Source organism: Stomoxys calcitrans, chromosome 2 (assembly GCF_963082655.1).
Source record: "Stomoxys calcitrans chromosome 2, idStoCalc2.1, whole genome shotgun sequence".
NCBI lineage: Eukaryota > Metazoa > Arthropoda > Insecta > Diptera > Muscidae > Stomoxys > Stomoxys calcitrans.
In genome coordinates, this window is record NC_081553.1 from 147251701 (window position 1) to 147273771 (window position 22071).

Here is a 22071-nt window from a genome sequence, read left to right on the forward strand (position 1 = left end):
TGCGGTCTAGCGTTGTCCTGGTGGAATATGACACCTTTACGATTGACCAATTCTGGTCGCTTCTCCTTGATGGCTGTATTCAATTTGTCCAATTGTTGACAGTAAACATCCGAATTAATCGTTTGGTTCCTTGGAAGCAGCTCAAAATATACCACACCCTTCCAATCCCACCAAACAGACAGCATAACCTTCTTTTGGTGGATATCAGCCTTTGAAGTGGTTTGAGCTGGTTCACCATGCTTGGACCATGATTGTTTTCGACTAACGTTGTTGTAAACAATCCATTTTTCATCTCCAGTTATGATTCGTTTTAAAAACGGATCGAATTCGTTGCGTTTACGGTGCATATCACAAGCGTTGATTCGGTTTGTTAAATGAATTTCTTTCAATACGTGTGGTACCCATATTAAAATTGACGCCAAACAAACAAATGTAAAAAAAAATTCTCGCACTTTTTTTCTAAAGCAAGCTAAAAGTAACAGCTGATAACTGATAGAAGAAAAAATGCAATTACAGAGTCACAAGCCGTTGAAAAAATTTGTCAACGCCGACTATATACTACTATATTACCGACAATTACTTTTTGGGCAACCCAATAGCTCCCATCTCCCGTCATTTGCCAACCGTGGTCTGAAACCTTGTTATATATTAAATGGTTCGGAGAGATTCTTTCTTATTCTTACTGAGAAACGCGTATCAGCAAGTGCCATCCTGCAGAGTCTTATTAATTTTACAGGGATACCAAACTCAGACATGGCTTGAAATGCCTTTGAACGTAAAGGAGTATCGAAGGCGGCTTTGTAATCAACAAAGAGATGGTAGGTGTTGATTTGTCGTTCTCGGGTCTTTTCCAGGATTTGGTGCAGTGTGAATATCTGATCTAGTGTGGATTTACCAGGTCTAAAGCCGCATTGATAGGGCCCAATTATCTCATTGACTTCAGATGGGGAGGAGACTTATTCCCCTGTAGTTGGTAAACAAAAATATTAGATCGACAAATAACACGATTTAAATAAATAATGAGCTTAGGCAACTTAACCCAAGGATGTAATATAGTAAATATAAGTTAAACCCCTGGGTACATACAGTTAGGGTTCCACTGTTTATCTGGTGTAAATATTTCCATGATTATCGTTGTAATGGCAATTCATCGAGTCATTATTAATTAATTGAATATTATATTTTTAATTAATTGAAGTGTAAAGAAGTAAAAAAAATCAATTAGAACAACAAAGTCGACAGAATTGTTCCAAAAACTTCTCTCATTGCTTTATAAATTGCGTTTCGGGTGGATCTAATATATTCAGATTTTTGCCATGAAAACCTCGTGGATCCAAAAGTATAGATCAACATTCGATTCTGCAGCTATATCAAACTGCCGTTACCAGACGAAGTCTGGCCAAAACATATGATCAATGACAAACCAAACATAAAAAGTTCATATTTAGATGTATAATAGCATATTAGCTTGCATCATGAATTATTTATTTATTTTCATTGGAAATCAAATTTAAGTTAGGTTGAATAGAGGGTACGGATATTTATCCGACCCAGGCCACTATGGATATATACCTTAGCTTTTAATCGGCTTGTTGTGCACTCTAAATTCTAATAAAAAGTAACTTCGAAAAAGAAAATCTAAGTTAGGAATTTTTAAGTTATCGAATTTAAAATCATATTTTGTAATTATTTGCGAATTAGTCGCAAAGGCCGCAGGATGTTCAAGCGCAAACCGATGCATTTGCAACTAAATTGCTCAATACATCTTGCCGACCGAACGGCGACACTTTTTGAAGCAACTCGGTTATTTTCCATGCTTATTCTGGTTTTGTTTTGAATTTGTATACCCTCCACCATAGGATGGGGGTATACTAATTTCGTCATTCTATTTGTAACTCCTCGAAATATAAGTCTCAGACCCCATAAGGTATACATATTCTTGATCGTCATGAAATTTTAAGTCGATCAGCCATGTTCGTCCGTCCGCCTGTCTGTCGAAAGCACGATAACTTTCGAAGAAGTAAAACAAGGCGCTTGAAGTGTTGCACAAATAATTCTTATTAGCGTAGGACGGTTGGGATTGTAAATGGGCGATATCGGTCTGTTTTGCCATATAAACCGATCTTGGATTCTTGAGCCACTAAAGGGATCAATTCTTATCCGATTTGGCTTCAATTTCGCGTGAGGTATTTTGTTATGATTTTCAACAACTGTGCTAAGTGTGGTTTAAATTGGTTCATAACCTGATATAGCTCTCATATAAACCGATCTGCGGTCTTGACTTCTTGACAACTGTGCTAAGTGTGGTTGAAATCGGTCCTTAACCTGATATAGCTGTCATATAAACCGACCTTGGGTCTTTACTTTTTGAGTTTCTAGGGTGCGCAATTCCTATCCAATTCGGCTGAAATTTAGCATGACGTGTTTTGCTATGACTTTCAAAACCTGGGCTAAGCATGGTTTAAATCGATCCATAACCAGCTATGGCTGTCATATAAACCGATCTGTGAACTTGACTACTTGAGTCTCTAGAGGGCCTCTTATTTGGCCGAAATCTTATGCAACGGCTCCTGCCATAACCTTCAACATACGTGTCAAATTTGGTCTGAAGCGGTCTGTTCCCTAGGCCTGGTATAATTGGGGGTAGACAACCAGGTGGTCTGAAACGACGGCGATCCCGAGACCACCCTTAGCATTGGTGGTTGTCGCAACAGGCAGGTATCAAACCGAATGGCTCAAAGCCGAGGAAAGCACATCGAGTCTTTTTATCTGGAGAAGCATTCCCATTTATTTTAATTTCATATGCATGGCCCATGGCTACTCGTTTATATGAGTGCATAAATAACTGCTTCTTAAACAAACGTTTCAATAAGCACATATAAACAACTCGTATTTGTCCGACCATAAATTGTGTTCTTATGTATTTAAATTTTAACATGACTACACTTATGAGTTTGGATTAAACTTGGCAATATTTTTCTTAAACACAGTAACAATCCTAATAAATGAAATGTGATTTATATTTATATACGTTTAAGTAAACCCAAGAGAATAGGTTTAATAATTTCTTATCTTTCTGAATATTGCATATCTTATGTAGTAAACATCACAAAGACTAATATATTTGTTTGCATAATGGAAAAGTTCTTAAATCAAAGACGTATTCATAAAACAATGATAAGAATTAAACACAAACTTTTTGCGAGTATTGCAATACATTTGTTTGAACTTGAATGTTATTTGAAATTAGTGTTGCCGTTTGGCGTGCATTTATAGCCTACACCCTAACTGTTGTACGGTAAATTCGCTTGTAACACCCAAAACAACACTACCAATCCACTGAGAATCACAACTACATTCAACTTATTCGAGCACACTACTGTGGTGAAGGGTAATCAGTGCATTTGTTTGTTACGACCAGAAGGAAGAAAGTAATTTATCAATGGGTCTTCCCATTGATAAATATACACTTAAAAAAAAATTACTCAAACTTAAAGATTTTGTTTAGTAATCGTTGAGAAGAGCGGACGCGTTTGCATTTCGCTTCTCAAAGAAAAATTTCCATATCTCGGAATAGGTACTAATAATTACGAAAAATGTTAAACCCTTTTTGGAGAAGGTTCAAAATGGACTTCAAAGACCCAACTGCTGCGGTGGTGTTGTCAGACCGTGGCACGCTGCCCTCCCCTCCTATCGGTGTGGGTACCTTGACACCTGTAGTTAAAAGTACTGCTTCTAACGCACTAACAAGTCGTCAAACGAGTGAGCCAGTGGGATGCACAGTTCGTCCCCAGCTTTAAGTAAAGGTGATGTTTCCGATTCGGATTCAGGCAGCGAGAGTGTCAATGGAACAGTCACCGCAGCCAAATCGAGAGATGAGGGCAACGGGATGATGGCAGGAGTGAGCGATGGCATTGCTTAGCTCACAAGCAGACCGAGAAACGATCCAGGACACGACGAAGGAGACAGAGGAGTAAGCATCGGCAGCAAAAACGGGCGAAAGTGCAGGTTGCAGGTTGGAAAGAGAATCAGAAACCACTGCTAAAATGCTGAATGAGAAAAAGAGCCTCCCGCTTTCAAGTACTCTGCGAAAACCAAGCCAACCCTCCCGCAATGGAGAATCCAGACAGTGTCTTGTGGAGGGATACAAAGTCGAAACAGAAACGAAGGAAGTTCGCACGACCCCCGAGTCTTCATGGAGGACTGTGACTTCCAATAAGAGGCCACAGCCATCGCGCAAGGGGAAGATGGTCGCTGAGAATGGTAAGGAGACCCCATCAATATATGCAGTCAACAATATATGCAGTGCATCCGGTTGGATTCCACCAAATCATCGGTCCTAAGTGAAGAATCTGATCAACGATCGGATTTTCGAACATGTGTGAAATTCTATAGAGGGTCCACCCATACAAATGATGAGCTGCGAGTATAGAGGGGAGATCCTTACGCTGCGTCGGCGGTATCCACGCTACCTGGAAGGGCGCTGGTGAGAAAGATGAATATCCACCAGCTCACAAAGGCGACGGTCTTCATTAAGGAATGGCGCAGTAAATTTGCGACGGAACGCATGTTGGGTTTCCTGGCAAAACCAAAGTTTGGTCGCAGAGAAGCCTTCCACAGGCATGGCGCACTACTAGAACAAGGGTGGCTACTTCAACAGTGGGAAGACCTGGATAGGCATAAATCCTCATATTGGGACATTAGGCCATGCAGTGGCATGTGACTTAATAGCGCCTCTCGTGTTGTCGACGAGATTAATAGTGACTGTCCCAATAATGGGAAGACTGGGATAAGCAAAGATCCTAATATTAAAACATTAGGCAGTGCAGTGGCGAGGGACTCAACATAGCCGAACGAACAAGGATCCGATGATGGAACCATTACCTATTTACTTTATAAATATTCGGAAGACATGGATAGGTAAAGAACCTAATGCAGAGACATCAGGCGGTGCAGTGACAGGTAAGTAACTGCAACCTAAATAACAGGGAGCGGACGAAGAGATCATCACCTGCACCCAGGCAGCCCATTTTCTGGAGGACCAGTGATTGAGGTTATCCAGATAAACCTCCAGAGCGAGACAGCTACTCACGCTCTGATGGATAAATTCATCAAGGGCAAGATTCATATTGCCTTAATTCAGGAGACATGGACGACCCGGAACAAAGTTTCTGGATTGAAACATATCAACTACCAACTATGTTCTGACACTGGTACTCTGCCGAGGACCTGCGTTATTTGTCATAAAAATTTAAATTATATATTTCCTCAGAGTTGTCAACGTCGGATGCAACAGTGGTTAGACAGGGAGACGGTGGAGCATACCTGACATAAAATGGGCTTTCGTTTAAGGGATGGCGCAGGGGATGGCGCAGGGGATGTTCCCTAATAATGCAGTGCATTGCGAACGGTACGGGAGAAATAAGAATTCTCTCTATAATGGCATTCTCTCTATAAATACATCTTTACATCAGGAATAAGAAGACGAATATCAGGCGAACACACACCATGAAAGTACCAATAGAACAGCGCCAAACAACCCACATTGCGACGATGATCAAGGGAGGCAATAGAGTTGGATACCCCTCTGTCCCCAATCATCGCCATCGCTCTCCTATGTACACGGCTCTCTCTCTCCGGCTCGACTCTCCGACACCGCCACCCTCGTCGGAGCTGCAACGGCTGTTAAGAAAAGCGAAAAACAGACAGGTAACAAGGTATTAATAGGGTGAGATGCGAACTCTCACCAGATTTAGTGGGGTAGTACCAAAACTAATAAGCGGGGCCAAGCGCTGGCAGAGTTCTTGAATACTAACTACCTAATAATATATAATATTGGTAACACTGCTGTTACCAAGCATTAGAGAGGAGGTTTTAGATGTGACGATATGTTCAGAAAATCTAATCGATGAGGTTTAGGATTGGAGTGTCACCATGGAACACTTTTCTCTGACTATCGCTATCAGCCCAAGAAAACCCTGGATGACCGGGGAGAATCTACAGACTTTTTACCGGTGCACGTCGTAAAAAAGCGGACGCTTTTTGGGATGTGTATTACACATAGCTCAAAGAATACAATAAAATTGCATGAGCGGCAAAACGTGCCTTCTGGATGCTTTTCTGTGAACAGGTGGATGGCGTTAATGACGACGCCAAGATTTATCATCTTCTTTTCTTAAAAACCTATGTCCAAACTGAAAGGTTAGAGTGAGAGCAGAAACAACGTAAGACATGTTGCGGCTTTAAACGCAAACCCATTTTCCACAGGATACAAAAGGACTCATGGAGAAACCAGAATTTTGGAGTTGTGCTAACTATCCTTCCGGCAGTTAGTATTTCACACAAGATATTCACATAACACTGAAGAATTGGGAAACCAAGGTTCAAGTCCCCCGGCCGGCCAAAATTTTTTTGTTACTTTTACTTTAAACTTATTTAGAAAATGCGGCTTAAGAAAATATGTATTTGTTATTAAACATATTTTTAAAAAATGGTTTCAACACTTTTTTTAAATTTTAAATTAATTGAGAAACTTATTGTACTGTACAGTAATGCTTATTGCCCTGTTTCATCATTAAGAAAATGATGTCGGTAGGCTAGTGGATCCGTGAAAAACTACCGAACATGACATCATGAGTTCAAATCTTTCCTCGAAAACCGTGAAAACTAATAGAATTAATTTTAAACCGTAACAAGTCGAGAGAGAAAAAACTCGAGGGAGCGCAGCTGGCAGCAAGCAAAAAGGAACAAATAAGCAAGCAGCACAACCGAACGACCACACGCTTAAAGTAATTTTTATTTTTGGAAGCATAACATAATCTAGACAATAACCTCAACACCAACGTTGGTTGTCACAACAGCAAAGTTGCGGTTGGCAAAAATATTGTTTAAGGCAACAAATTTGTCTTCTGGGTGCATAACAGAATTTATGGTGAAGGAATCGTTGAGGAGCTTCAATCCATTTAAGACACCCGGACCTGATGGAATATTTCCAGCGTTACTACAGATAGAAGCCGACTTTCTGGCGCCCCATCTGTCCAAAATTTTCACAGCGTGCCTAGGACTTGCATAAACTCCGAGAGCCTGGCAGGAGGTATTTATACCAAAGACCGGCAAGGCAAGTTATGCGACACCAAAGGCCTTCAGACCTATAAGCCTTACGTCCTATTTACTCAAAACCATGGAATGTGTTGTGGACACCATGACAAAGAGGGGGATATCCAGCGAACTGCTCATATACAAACAACATGCCTATATCTTTTTATGCACGAGATTGTGCATAAAATAGAAGAATCCTTCCATGTCAAAACGCAAACACTGGCGGTTCGCATTGACATCGAGGGGCTTATAACAATATTCGGACCGATACACTGATCTAATCCATAGATCTGTATCGGGTGGACCCGGTCCTTAGAGACTGGATAAACCATATGCTAATGAACATGTGCATAAATTGTGTCTCCCATGACATAAATATAAGGGAGAAAGTGGCACAACGCATGCCATAGGGGGCATTTTGAATCCGTCTGCTACGCAAACGATACTACTTCTAAGGGGTAAGGATCCGAATCAGCTATGCATAAATGCCGAAAGGGTCTTGTAGATGGCATACGACTGGGCTAGACTTAGGGGTCTCAATGTTAACCCAGAGAAGACTGAAATCTGCCTGCTCACGAGGAAGACGAAGTCGGCAATTTGACGCACTACATTTCCTCAATAAGATAATTTCGATATCAAACAAGGTCAATAATTAAGTGTGATCTTGGACAGGAAACTGAATTGGAAGTGCCACATTCAGAAGTGTATCGAGAAGGCTTATAGTTGTTGTGCACCATGTAGACGGGCCACAGGCTCGGAAAGCGGCCTTAATCCGAGGATAGTCTCCTGGCTCTACAGGCGTGATTAGATCGATACCTACTACCGCCTGAGTAGTTTGGTAGACTACGATGGAGAAAAAGTGCAACATAAGGATAATACAACAGGTTCAGAGAACATGTTGTGTTTGCATAGGCGGAGCGATGAGGACCACGCCCACTAGGGCCCTGGAGACTATTGTTGATATCCGACCCATTGACATACAGATTAAGTGTGAGGCAGCCACTGCGGTTATGGTTGTGAGACATAATGCGATGGGAGAATGGATTAGGATGGGAACAGCTTATACCATCGCTGTATAATCGAGGCGACGAAAGAAAACCTGGAAGGAATGGAAGAGATTACCGATTGAATACCTGAGATGACACTTAAGGTCGAGTGTGAGGCACTGCTGCCATCGGCACAGCAGCGGCAAGCGGTCTTGGATTGACGGAACCCCAGTATTGCCATCTGGAAGAGCATGTTACACGAATGAATCAAAGCTAGAGGACAAAGTGGGCATGGAGGTCCAAATTGGGAACCCAAGGACTGAGATCTGTTTAAGAATGCGTAAAATGCGGGCGATTTCCTCCTGTAGGACCGCATTAATATCCGCTACCTCTTTTTAACCTAACCTAACCTTACCTTCACTTATAGAAAAAAGTTTGCTGAAAATAGCAAACACTTTCTGCTGAATATTAATAGTTAATTTTGCTGCTATTGTAGTAGTAGTTTTTCTATTACGTTAGTAGTTCTGCGATCTAGCTCAGCCACATTTCGAAATCTATACCAATGGATGAATCAGGTAGCTTTTTGACAGCAATATTCCACAAATTAAATCATCTCTTCCAACAAAATTTCTAAAAAAAATTTAAAAAAACAAACACTGTCTGCTGAATTTGAGCAGTTAATTTTGCTGCTATTGTACCAGTAGTTCTGCTATTACAGCACTTTCAGAGTAGGCTTACTGCTGAAAAGTCTGTTGTTTGCTGAAAATGACTGCTTCTAAATTATGAAGAGGATGTTAGAAGAAACAATAGAATACATTTTTAAATGTGTGTCTCATTGGGTACCACTGAATGTATACTTTTCATAACTTTTATTCTTTAAATTTCGATACAAAAGGCCATGCCAGTCATGTGAACATTAGTAGAGCAATAATAAACAAGTAAAAGCGTGCTAAGTTCGGCCGGGCCGAATCTTATATACCCTCCACCATGGATCGCATTTGTCGAGTTGTTTTCCCGGCATCTCTTCTTAGGCTAAAGAGGATATAAGAAAAGAGTTGCTCTGCTATTAAAACGATATCAAGATATGGTCCGGTTCGGACCACAATTAAATTATATGTTGGAGACCTGTGTAAAATTTCAGCCAATTCGTATAAGAATTGCGCCCATTGGGGCTCACGAAGGAAAATAGAGAGAACGATTTATATGGGATCTGAATCGGGCTATAGACCGATTCAGACCATAATAAACACGTTTGTTGATGGTCATGAGAGGATCCATCGTACAAAACTTCAGGCATATCGGATAATAATTGCGACCACAGGGGTCAAGAAGTCAAGATCCCAGATCGGTTTATATGGCAGCTATATCAGGTTATGAACCGATTTGAACCTTATTTGACACAGTTGTTGAAAGTAAAAATAAAATACGTCATGCAAAATTTCAGCCAAATCGGATAGGAATTGCGGCTTCTAGAAGCTCAAGAAGTCAAATCCCCAGATCTGTTTATATGACAGTTATATCAGGTTATGGACCGATTTCAACCATACTTGGCGCAGTTGTTGGATATCATGATGAAATACTTCGTGCAAAAACCCATTCAATTCGGATAAGGATTGTGCTCTCTAGAGGCTCAAGAATTCAAGACCCAAGATCGGTTTATATGGCAGCTATATCAGGTTATGGACCGATTTGAACCATACTTGGCACAGTTATTGGATATAATAACAAAACACGTCGTGCAAAATTTCATTTCAATCGGATAAGAATTGCGCACTCTAGAGGCTCAAGAAGTCAAGACCCAAGATCGGTTTATATGGCAGCTATATCAGGTTATGGACCGATTTCAAACATACTTGGCACAGTTGTTGGATTTAATAACAAAACACGTCGTGCAAAATTTCATTCTGATCGGATAAGAATTGCGCACGCTAGAGGCTCAAGAAGTCAAGACCCAAGATCGGTTTATATGGCAGCTGTATCAGGTTATGAACCGATTTCAACCATACTTGGCACAGTTGTTGGATATCATAACAAAATACGTCGTGCAAAATTTCATTCTGATCGGATAAGAATTGCGCACTCTAAAGGCTCAAGAAGTCAAGACCCAAGATCGGTTTATATGGCAGCTATATCAAAACATGGACCGATATGGCCCATTTACAATACCAACCGACCTACACTAATAAGAAGTATTTGTGCAAAATTTCAAGCGGCTAGCTTTACTCCTTCGGAAGTTAGCGTGCTTTCGACAGACAGACGGACGGACGGACAGACGGACGGACATGGCTAGATCGACATAAAATGTCGCGACGATCAAGAATATATATACTTTATGGGGTCTCAGACGAATATTTCGAGTAGTTACAAACAGAATGACGAAATTAGTATACCCCCCATCTTATGGTGGAGGGTATAAAAATAATATGTATGTGTTGAAAATTTTGTGTTTCTATGGCAACATAACAAACAAATAGTTTTTATGGAAACAAATAAATTCAACACAAAGTTTCTGTTTCTGTGAACTACTAGGACCGTCATAATATGTTTCTATCAACCTCTCAAGAGTCTTCAGCACAAAGGAAGACAGACTAATAGGACGAAGATCTTTCGCCTTCGTGTAGTAAGGTTTTCCTGTTTCGGAATGAAAATGACCTTCGTGTTTCTCTATCCCGCAGCTATATATGACATTCTGCTACAAGCAGAGTATATCTCCCTAAGCCAAGGAACTAGTCTATCAGACACAGCTTATAATTCAACCGGTGATACATCATCAGGGCCTGGTGACATAAAGGGGTCGAAACTTTTTATCGCCCAAAGGATTTTCTGCTCAGACACAATTTCCGTAATAGCCTCCGACGAATACATACCAGTGACAACCTCTTCTGGCGCCAAGTTGTAAGTTGGACAATTTCCCGGTGAAATGTGTATGAACGAGTAGTTCTAGTGTTACTTCACTAGAAATTGCAATACGTTCTCTGACTTCCGAATAAACCCCACCGTTATAAATCTCGAGGACAGAATCTTCCTTAGCATAGGGGACACTAGACACTTGCGGTGTGGACGAGTCCTCCTAGATGCTTCACTAGCTGCTGCTGTCGAAGTACTTTCTGAGTGCCGTGCTTCCCCGCTGGCGCACACATTGAGCCCAGTCCAACTGAATGACCCACCCACACACGGCTTGTCAGGGAGATTTTCAGTCAGACTTTAGCGATGTGGTCTATAGTTCCTCAGGCAAGTGTTGAGCAACAACTGAAAACTGGATTTATTTACATATATTAAATTGTGTACAAACTACATGTCGCAATTTTCATCCGATCGTCTTCAAATTTGGTATGGCATGTTTGTTTTGAAATTGGAAAAAATCGGTCCAGATTTGGATATAGCTTCCATATATATGTTGATTTGCAGTAATAATGCAATAAAATGGTCATTTGTTGACCGATTCTCCTGAAATTTGGTAGGAAGGATTTTCTTATGTCTCTTGATATTAAAATTTAATATTATAGAAATCGGTTCAGATTTGGATACAGCTCCCATTTATATGTTCGTCCGATTTGCAGTAATACTGCAATAAAATTGTCATATGTTAACCAATACTCCCGAAATTTGGCAGGAAGGATTTTCTTATGGCCTTCAATTTCACTGGTGAATTTTATATAAATCGGTTCAGATTTGGATATAGCTCCCATCTATATGTTCGTCCGATTTTCAGTAATAATGCAATAAAATGGTCATTTGTTGACCGATTCTCCTGAAATTTGGTACGAAGGATTTTCTTATGATTCTCGATATTAAAATTTAATATTATAGAAATCGGTTAAGATTTGGATATAGCTCCCATTTATATGTTTTGTCCGATTTGCAGTAATAATGCAATAAAATGGTCCTTTGTTGACCGATTCTATAAAATACTGGTGAATTTTATAGAAATCCGTTCAGATTTGGATATAGCTCCCATCTATATGTTCGTCCGATTTGCAGTAATACAGCAATATAATGGTTATTAGTTAATCAATTATATCGGAATTTTGCAGGAAAATATGTTTATGACTCTCGATATTACTGGTGAATTTCATAGAAATCTGTTCAGATTTAGGTATAGCTCACATAAATATATATCGCCCGATTTTCACTCCTAGACCCACTGCAAGCGAATTTATTGACCAATCTTCCCAAAATTTTGTACAACGCTTTCCTCGACGAATTTCACAATACCCATAAAGTTTGATCGAAATCGGTTTAGATTTAGATATAGCTCCCATCTCCCGTCATTTGTCAACCGTAGTTATTACATTTGGAACATATTTGCTTTGCTCGAAATTTGATATAGTAATTTTAATAACCTATCTGAATACATCCGCCGAGAACCATCAAAATTGGTTTAGAATTACATATAATCCCACTTTTGTATTTATAGGGTAGGTGTAGGGTATAAAGTCGGCACCGCCCGACTTTTGCCTTTCCTTACTGTTTTTTTTTTTTGTATTTATGAATATGTTTATATTTGTTTAAAAATTTTTTATTTCCTTAATTTATTAACTACTACTGTTGAAATATTGGGGCCACCGTAGCTCAGAGATTAGAATGACCGACTTTTCCGATGAAAGCATGGGTTCAAATGCCGACGAGAACATCAGAAAAAATGTTCATTATCTCTTCCTTTGTCCGAATAGTGTGCCGCTGAGCGAAACCAAAGTGTACAGAAGTTCCACATGACTCATGTCACAAAAGTTGCCAGAATCAATGAGAACATTACCACAGATGGTTTTCTTTTCTGGTTGAACCCCATGTATTCGGCGTCTTAAGCGAACATCCTTCCCTATCAAAGGCCTGAAAATACCAATTGCCATTATTATGCGATCGAAACCATTTGAGCAAAATGCAAAACAAACTAAATGATGTTTTCTCCTACTATTCTACTGCGTTAAATAGGCATTGGAGGAAAATAAAATAAAACCCAAAGAATGAATTCACATGATATTTTATGGCGCCAAATTAACGTTTGAAAAAAATGACAATGACGATATTATACTTTAAAAATCTTCCTTTTTACAATTACGGATTTTCAGGACATTTTTTAATGCTTAAATAAAAATTTATTTCTTTATTTATTGAAAAATTTTAAAGGGTGATTTTTTCAGAAAAATCCATGAAATCTTTATTTGAATCGATACGATCCATATAATTTAATGCTTGAAGATGTTTTCATGCAAATGTTAACCGTGACTGCGCCTCAAATGCTTCATCCTCTTAGTCCAATCTTTCCAACATATCGGCTGGAATCACACGAATAAATGCTTCAAAGTTGTATTCTAATGAGTCAATTGAAGCGGTGTTGTCTGTATAGACATAAGCTTTAACATAGTCCCACAAAAAATAGTCTAAAGGCGGAAAATCGCACGATCTAAGCGGCCAATTGACCGGTCCCGATCGTGAAATAAAATGTTCACCACGTGGCACCGTCTTATTGAAACCACATGTCATGCAAGTTAAGCTCTTGCATTTTGGGCAAAAAAAATGGATATTATCTCACGGTAGCGCTCACTATTTATAGTTACGTTACGGTTCGCATGATCTTTGAAGAAGTACGGTCCATTGATGCCAGCAGCCCATGAGCCGCATAAAACTATTTCCAAGAGCTTATTCACCAAAAATTCTGTGTTGAAGTAGGTCGTTCGGATTCTATTCTTGCACCAGCTGATTTTGAAAGGCTTCACACCTAAATCCATGCCCAAAATTTCCACTGTAGGGAATGGATGAAGGGTCCAACCCTAGGATATATTAAGGGCAGGATGAAGGGTCCAACCCTAGCAGTTTTGAGGGCAAGATTAAGGGTCCAACCCTAGTGGTTTTATATTTCATTAAATTATGAATTTTATGAACAAATCCTAACCAGACGAAACGTCCTAGCTGGATAATGTTCAGTTTAATTTTATATTTATTTTACGGGCCAAGTCAGACTTAAAAGTCCTAACTTGTCCTCCTATGAGTTTCTTCCGCTTTAAATAATGAGACAACTGTCCTCGTTGAATGCTATTAGAAGAAGAATTTTATTTTCAACAAAGTTTAAGACTAAGCCTACAAGTGTTTGACAAACTTAATCTGTTATACACTCAAAACAAAAGAAAACATGTTATACAAACGAGAGTGAGAGTACTCACTATAGATCATATGACAAAACGTATAATAAAGAAAGAGACAAATGCTATTAGGTGAGTGATAATGATTCGAGTGTAAAATTGCAAATGAGAGAATAAATCCATGGTATATAAATCAATGGTATAAGTTAATGTTACAAATGGTAAAAATATCAATGGTATAAATCAAAACTCAAAAGAGTGTTTTAATATTTAACGTTAAAGAGAAATTGGTTACACTCAAGCAAAAATCTAAGTTCAAATAAAATTAAAGTGCATTACGTATAATATCAAAATATAATTATCTTCAATGTGATTTATATAAAAAGCTGCTTCTACATGCTCCCCCTCTGCCTCAGAAATCGTCCCGATGATGTGGCAGGACACTCCCGTATCTGTGTGGCTGTCGTCGGTTGCGGTAGGACCTTCTGTTCATTGTAGTATTACCTTCTGTGGCATTTGTTGAAGGTGGTATATTTTCGATGGGTTGTTGCATTATGTGTGTTGTGTCATTGGGTGTAACGTTTTTAGGCTTGAGTATCGGCTTTGTAGTAGTTGCATTCTTGTTCGTCGCAGTTGCATTTTCAAATTGCTCTGTGTTGTCTGTTGAAGAGGCTTTCCTAGGCCGACCTCTACGTTTGAGTTTATAAAGAGGTTTATCAGTATTTCCTTCATATAAGGTTAGGTCTGATGAGTGATAAGTTGCTATTGGAACACTGGGTTGATCCATTGAAGCTACAGTGTAACACGAGGTTCCCTTTTTGTTCAATATTATATATGGTCCATCACGCCGAGGTACCAGTTTTGAAGTGAGATTATTATCTTTCTTACTAAGAATGTGCGTTGAAATAAGCACTCTGTCACCAATTTCAAAGTTTTGCTGCGGTCTGCGTTTCAAATCTGCATATAGTTTGTTTCTGTCTTGCATCTTTTCTTGGCACTCCATTGCAAGGGAAAGGCTATCAGCAAGTCGAAGAAGGTGAGGTGTTATTTGAGGTACGAAATTTTCTGCTTTTACTATAGCTTTTAGATCTGTTTGAACTTGCATCGGTGTCCTCAATTCACGCCCAAATGTCAAATATGCGGCAGTATATCCAGTGGATGCACATTTCGCAGTATTCATGGCAAATCTTATGGATGGCAAATTAACATCCCAGGTGGTATGATCTTGACCAACGTAGATTGACAGCTGCACTTTTAAGTCACGGTTCTTTCGTTCCACCGGGTTGGCTTCCGGATGATACACCGGTGTAAATGACTGCACAATGCCTAAGCAGTAAGTGAGTTTTTGCATTACGCTCGAAATAAATTGTGTGCCATTATCTGAATGGACTCTTCTTGGAATTCCATATCGCAAAAAGACTTCGTTTAATAAAATTAATGCACAGTTCTCAGCTGAAGCAGTTTTTAAAGGAAATAACTCAGTCCAACGGCTACATAAATCCTCTACAATCAATATCCACTGGTGGCCTTGTGGGGTGCGTGGCAGTGGTCCAAACAAATCAATTGCTATTATTTCGAATCTCTGATTGCTGCTAACAGTTTTCAGAAGACCAGCAGGTTTTAAGTTTGAGGGCTTATAGCGTTGACACTCAATGCAGCATCTGACATAGTTTGTGATCTGTTTTCTCATACCTGGCCAATAATAATGTGGCGATATTCGACTGATTGTTCTATCGATTCCATAGTGACCAGCGGTAGAGACGTCATGAAAGTTATAAAGAATCATGCTACGCATTGACTCAGGAACTACCAATTGTCCATTTTCTGATTCTTCCTCAGAGCAAAATCTATATAGAACACCATCTAACATGATATAACCTCTGCCTGTGTATTTAGACACATTTTCGTCATCATTTTCGAATGAATCAATTATGGCTTTCAATGCTGGGTCTTTTATTTGTGCCTCTCTGAAGTCTTCAGCTCCTTTGTGTGGAAAATCGATTTCAATGGCCATACATTCGCACTTTAGCTCATTGTGGCTCTCCAGCAAGCAAGGTGGTCTTGAAAGGGTGTCTGCCACAATATTTTGGCGACCAGGGGTATATTCAAATCGAATGTTAAATGTCTGGAGTTGTAGAGCCCATCTTGCTAGACGACCTGTTGGGCTTTTTAGGCTAAATAGCCATTTTAAGGGCTGATGATCAGTGAGCACCAAAACTTCAGAACCTTCGATATAACCCCTAAATTTTTGAACTGCCCATACTACCGCCAAGGCTTCTCTTTCTGTCGTAGAGTAGTTTTTCTCGGCTTCCAATAATAATCGACTCGCATATTCGATTATATGCTCTTCCTCCTTCTCCCCCTGGACTAAAACAGCCCCCAAAGCATAGTTGCTTGCATCAGTTTTCAATATGAATGGCAAATTTTCGTCAACTTGTTTTAAAATCGGTGGAGAGGACAGAAGGTTTTTCATGGTATCAAAAGCTGACTGCTCTCTTTCTGACCATCGCCAAATAGCGTTTTTCTTGATTAAATCTGATAAAGGTTTAGAAACGTTGGCAAAAGAAGGAATGAAACGCCTGTACCATGAGCACGTTTGTAAAAATGACAAAACTTCTTTTGGATTTCTTGGTTTAGGCCTTTCCATTATAGCTTTTGTCTTTTCTGGATCGGGTTTGAGTCCTTTGGTAGTAAGAATATGCCCAAGGTATTTGATGACTGGCTTGCAAAAGAAACATTTTTCTCGGTTGAGATGAAATCCGAACATTTTAAGTCGTTCAAATATTTGTTTTAAATCGGATATATGTGAACCCAAATCTTTTGAACAAATAATGATGTCATCCAAATACGCCAGGATTAATATATTCGGTAGGCCATTGCGAAACTTATCAATAAGACGTTGGAACGTAGCTGGGGCATTTTTTAAGCCAAAAGGCATTCTATTAAACACATATATACCAAACGGTGTTGTGAAGGCAGTCTTCTTTCTATCCTTTTCCGCAACTTTTATCTGCCAGTAACCGGAACGCAAGTCTAAGGTCGACATGAATGGCGTGGTTTTCGCTGAGTGTAAAAGATCATCGATCCTTGGTAAAGGATATGTATCTGCAGTAGTTATCGCATTTAGGCGACGATAGTCAACGCATAGTCTAATTGAACCATCTTTTTTAGGAATCAGAACAACTGGGAATGCCCATGGAGATTCTTCTTCTTGTATGATGCCTTTTTCCAACATTTTATCTAGCTCAGCTTTTAAAACAGTTTTCATTTTTGGCGAAATCCTGTATGGGGCGTTAGCTATGGGTTCATGTGATCCTGTTTTTATATAGTGTTCTACATGAGGTGCTGGAATATCAATGTCCTCAAATATTTCCTTTTCAGCTACCAGTAATTCTTCAAGTGATTTTCTTTCTTTTTCGGTCAAATGTGGACCTTCACTTCGACGGAGCTTTATATCAATTGAATTTAATTCAATTGGTGTGAATATTTCATCGCAATACTCATCGTATTTTACTTTCTTTGGAGGTGGAAAAAGACTTGAAACAGATTGGATTTCGGTATTTTCTGAAACTGAGTCTTTAAAGATTTTGTTTATACTTTTTGGCGAGTAATCATTATTGCCATTCTCGAACCAGGACAAAAAATCTTTTACATCGTCTGGTGTCTCATTCACCTTTTTAATCGAAGAAATACTATTTAGTATACCAGGTTGATGAAGTTTGAAGCTAAAATTTGTTGACGGATCATCTTTAAAATGCCATATACGTTGGGCTAGGTCCAGAACAATATTATTTTCTTCAAGGAAATCTATTCCTAGTAGGGTTCTGTTTCCTATAGCCTTGGGCAAACAAATGAAACGTATTTTCTTAAAGCGTTTTCCAATTATAATATCCACTACTGTAGAGTATACGGTCTCATTTCTAGCAATACCATCTGCCAGTATAATCTCAGCGCATACTTTTTGGAATGGTACCTCTTTTTGAATTAGCTTCTGATAAAGATGGTAACCAGCAACGCTAGTTCGAGCTGCGGTGTCAAAATATGCCTCTCCCTGTAAACCATTTACATTTATGTCCACCACTGGGACGTTACGTCCCACTACTGTAGAATGCATGGAATTAAAATCAAGGTGACCATCTCTTGGATCAGTATTCGAATTTGTTTTATTACAGAATGGGCAATTTGAGCGGTAGTATCCTGCTGCTCCACATCCGTAACAGTTCAAATTTGTTTCTGTCCTTTCCTTAGCATTTTTGTGCTTTTCTGCTTCAATTTTCTTGAAACAATTTTCTGCCAAATGGTTTCGTTTTCTGCAGAAAGTGCATCTTAGGACAGATTTTCCCTGATTTTCGGCTGGCTTTGACTTTTCTTCCACCTTATCTTGCCTATTCTCAGCAACAAGCATTTCAATTTCCCTTGCCTTACATAGGAGATCATGAAAAGATGTTACGCTTTCTCTTTGAATTCTTTCTCGGATTTTCAAACTAAGCTGGCTAAATATCATGTTAAGCATAGTATTTTCTGAAAGTTTTTCTGATAGTTGTGCGAAAAGTCGTCGCTTTCTACAAATGAAACTGTCTGTAGTCTCAAACAACTTTTGTTTTTCTTGCGCAATCTCACTGAATATTCGCCAATCTGGTTTTGGAGGTGCAAAGGCTCCTCGTAAAAGATCTACAGCATCATTGAATGTCTTCGCTTCATCCTTGACTCCTTGCCACCAACTGGAAGCGTAGCCTTCTAATAATAGGGGAAGACTAGTGAGTGCCAGAAAGTCTGAAATATTTTCGGCTTCTTTATAGACTAAAATTGTAGCTAAAAAATCTTCTACGTTTGTCGAATTTCGGTTGCCATGAAAACGAGCTGTGCAGTTACTAAATGTCGATTTGACCTCTTGTCTGACGCTTAAACCACTTATGAGTGTTCTGAATTGGGCATCGCTTAAGACCATATTTCGTGAAGCCTCGCTTGTGGTTCCAGAAGAACCTTTTGTACTAGCGCTTGTACTTGCACTTGTACTAGAACTAGTATTTGAATTTGCCTTGGCAACATTCTGAGTGCGGTCCAACTCCATTGCTAATCCACTGTTTAGGGTATCAGTTAAAGATGACGTTGAACGTGGGCTTCGCCTTACAGCCATATAGGGTAAAATATATTTTCAAAATAGGGGAACCCTGTTTAAGAGAATCTTCTTCAACCTCGCTGCCTATAGCAATATCACCTCTCTTTATATGGAATATCACTCAAATTCAAAGCAACAACGCAAGCCTTCTTTGCAACGACAACAACGAATGGTCAAACCGATGACTGAGATGATGAATTGCAATAACAACAGAAGCAAATGAAATAATGGTTATGCTGAAGATATGCAACAACAACTACAGAAGCAACAGAAATGATGATCGTGGTGATGATTTGCAACAACAACACTGGTGGGATTTGACGACTAATGCAATTGAGTATCAGCAAGAACGCAATAATGCACTGAAACCAAACCAATGCTGGACAACAACAACAATACTCCAAGAATAATCAGAGCAGTATGGTCGGACAAATGTTTGATGACGTCAGCACCACGTTGAAACCACAGAAATAGTAAAAATCTTATTAATTTTCAGGAAACTTAAGTTTTTGTTGGGCGCCAATTGTAGGGAATGGATGAAGGGTCCAACCCTAGGATATATTAAGGGCAGGATGAAGGGTCCAACCCTAGCAGTTTTGAGGGCAAGATTAAGGGTCCAACCCTAGTGGTTTTATATTTCATTAAATTATGAATTTTATGAACAAATCCTAACCAGACGAAACGTCCTAGCTGGATAATGTTCAGTTTAATTTTATATTTATTTTACGGGCCAAGTCAGACTTAAAAGTCCTAACTTGTCCTCCTATGAGTTTCTTCCGCTTTAAATAATGAGACAACTGTCCTCGTTGAATGCTATTAGAAGAAGAATTTTATTTTCAACAAAGTTTAAGACTAAGCCTACAAGTGTTTGACAAACTTAATCTGTTATACACTCAAAACAAAAGAAAACATGTTATACAAACGAGAGTGAGAGTACTCACTATAGATCATATGACAAAACGTATAATAAAGAAAGAGACAAATGCTATTAGGTGAGTGATAATGATTCGAGTGTAAAATTGCAAATGAGAGAATAAATCCATGGTATATAAATCAATGGTATAAGTTAATGTTACAAATGGTAAAAATATCAATGGTATAAATCAAAACTCAAAAGAGTGTTTTAATATTTAACGTTAAAGAGAAATTGGTTACACTCAAGCAAAAATCTAAGTTCAAATAAAATTAAAGTGCATTACGTATAATATCAAAATATAATTATCTTCAATGTGATTTATATAAAAAGCTGCTTCTACACCACGTTTTTGTGTAATATAGGCCCAATAGAATCATTAAGTACGCTGGCCGATACAGAAGCAATATTTTCGTTAGTTCGCACTCTACCTAAGCTTGTTGCCACCAGGCAGCTACATATATTCAAATTTTGTCAATTATTTCGACAAAATTTTAATGAAAATTTTCTCTGGAGACAAAAAGTCAGTGAAAATTCTCTAAAGGTAAAAATTGGCCTGTTCCCGGGCTTCCTCGATATAATTTTTTAAAAGACAATATTTTAATGAAATTTACCATACAGACGAAATTTTATCCAAAAGACAATATTTCATATAATTTGCTCTAAAGACAAAATTTCAATAAAGTGTTCACTTAATGGCTGGTACCATATTTTTCGCTATTCCTTTTTTGAAACACTTCACATATTTCAATAATAAGATAAAAATTTTATTACAATGCTTTCATAAGTATTGACATAATGTATTACTGAATGAAATCAGCGAGTATTTTTGCTTTAGAGTCTATTATCCAAAAAAACATCGCGAAAAGCGAACGTAATACCTTCCTCAAGACCAAATTTCTCTAAAAATAAAGAAAGAAAAAGTCTTAACCCAAAACTTAAGAAAATTAAGACTAACTTTCAATAAATTTTGTAGTTTATACAAAATTTTAATAATAAATATTTTGCTAAAGACATGAGTTTTTAAAACATTTCTAAAAAAAAAAATTCAAACAAATTCACTATAAAAAAATTTCAATAAAATCTTTCTAAGGACAAACTTTCTAAAATAATTTCACTGAAAAACAAAATTTGAATAAAAGTATTATAATGAAAAGTTATAAATAATTTTAATGAAACGTTTTAAAAGCCATAATTTAATGACATATTTTCTAAAACAAATTTTAAGGGATTTTTGAATTCTCAAAGAAAACGTACATAATTTCAATTAAATATTTTCTAAAGGCAAAATTGTAATAAATTCTAAATTTATTTTTATAGACATAATGTCAATTTAAATTTCTCTAATGAAAATTTATCAGTGAAATTCCTCTAAAGAAAAAATTAGGCCCGGTCTAACTCAATTTTTTTTTAAAGACAAAATGTCAATACATTTCTTTCTTAACATCAATGAAATGTTTTCTGAAGAAAACATCTTTTACATGCTTGAGCGACAACATTTTATAATAAATAATTTTTTTTTTTGACAAAAAACGACAAAATATCAATAAAAGTTTTATCTTTAACAAACTTATAATAAAATTTAATCAAAGGTTTTCTGAGACAATGTTTCTGTTAAAATTTTCCAAAATACAAAATTTAAAAAAAATGGCATAAAAAGATTAATGTTAATAAGTTTTTCTAAAAACAAATAAATAAATAAAAATTTTTCTACATAAAAATTTCAATTAAATTTTTTTAGAAACAGTATTTCAATAACTGATTTTCTAAAAATAAAAATTTCAATTAAATTTTTTTAGAAACAGTATTTCAATAACTGATTTTCAAAAAATAAAATTTTAATGAAGTATCTGTTAAAGAACATATTTGGGATTT